We start from the raw sequence: 1806 nt of genomic DNA on the forward strand, positions 1-1806 counted from the left end.
TAAAGATTTATTGTATTAATGAAAGATTAGGTTTTGGGATATGTTAATGTTGATAACAAATATTTAATAAATATCTTCACTCTTACTGTGACAATCTTACATATTTTATTAGATTTTCAATTCTTTAAAAATGAATGAAATGTTACTTTAATAAATTGAAGAATTACAGATAAAACTTTAGAATGCATGACAATTGAAGAAAGAAACAAACATACATTTTAATTAGAGTGTTCACAGGCACATACCACAACTACACACATGATACTGCTCCTTGGATTTTATCCGGTTGGATTTTGTCCGCCTTACCAGAATTTAGTTTGGATTTTGTCCGCGCCTTAACCTGTACCCTATGAGTTCTAGTGGTATGTTATTAAACACAATTATGCTATTACATTTGGTCTCTTACAATATATTAAAAGAACGAATTTTAAGCTTCAAATTATCCTTGCATAAGTACCAGAAGTTTTAAGAATTTCTGTGTCCATCTGTCGACAGGTATCGTATAAACACGGTATAAAATTTCGAGAAGGGCTCCTCCGGAATCGATTCAGCGTTTCAAGAATAGATTCCATTTCCTCCGTTAATCCTCTATTCAAACAGAAAGTAGTTGAAATCAACCATTTCCGGCTTCAACGTTTATCCCTATAGTACAGAAACAGTAATTGATAGCAAGATTTTTTTATTTTTTTTTAATAGTTGCAGTGCCTCAAGAAACGATACAATCTTCGCAAATGTACTGCTACTTCCGATTTCAATATTGATCTCCATAAAGCAAAATGGTAAAATATATATAGTGAGTGCTTTCTAATTTGAATTCTACGTTCGAAGAACAAGGTTTATCCCCACTTTTATCCCTCTTTCAAACCGGAAATATTAGAAAGGTACGATTTCGGTTTCAGCGCTTCGTTTCGGGTTCACGTTTTTTGGAAAATTTTCTAATTTAAATTGACTATTTTCCTTATCCCTGCTATGCGAAGTTTCGAGTGCATCCCCAAATGTCCTCCAGATTTGAATAATAGGCATGATTTAGACTTTGGATTTCGACAAGAAAACAAAGAGGGATAAATTCTAACAAGCGCGTCAGGATATGAGGAATGTAGTATAGGAAAGCAGTACATAACTGTTCAATTAATTAAGAATTTTGAGGAAATGAAAAAAGAGAGAGAGAATCATACCTGCCATTAAATATAAAACATTAAAGAAATGTACCTCTTTTTTTCCTACAAATTGCGATGATGACGTTGAAACAAGAAATATTCTCAACTACGCAACAAGGTGCGACTAGTATATCTGTACAGTAGTTTATAACGTTAGATCAATATAGTAGATAGTATTATGAGTAGTGAGCCTGAAGCTATATAAATAACTTAAATGGAAAAATTAAATATTACTTACATTATTATATCACTTACAAAATTATATTATTAAGTAAAAACAATTGTGGTTACAAATGTCCTATTTTAGTAGGATTAGGCTTCCGTCGACAAAATGTTAAGGAACTGCACTGAAACACTAATTGCTAAAACAACGTTCAAAAATGTATTTTAGCATCTGTTCGCAATTTATAATCTATAGTAATTCCTGAGACTTTACCACAACCTCACCCTCAAAGCGCTTAGAAGAAACAGTGAGTAGGACTAAAAGTTCAGGAAATATAAAAGAAGAACTAACAAACTTATTCTGCTCTGATAAGCCACCATGTAAATGAAGAGGTTAGAATTGAAAAGAAAAATATGGGTTTCATAATTTTGAGCGTGCAACCGATTTCTAAGTTAAAAACCCGATGAGTGAAAATTCATAGTCAAC

The sequence above is a fragment of the Thermobia domestica genome, chromosome 4, assembly GCF_964235325.1.
Source record: "Thermobia domestica chromosome 4, izTheDome1.hap1.1, whole genome shotgun sequence".
Lineage (NCBI taxonomy): Eukaryota > Metazoa > Arthropoda > Insecta > Zygentoma > Lepismatidae > Thermobia > Thermobia domestica.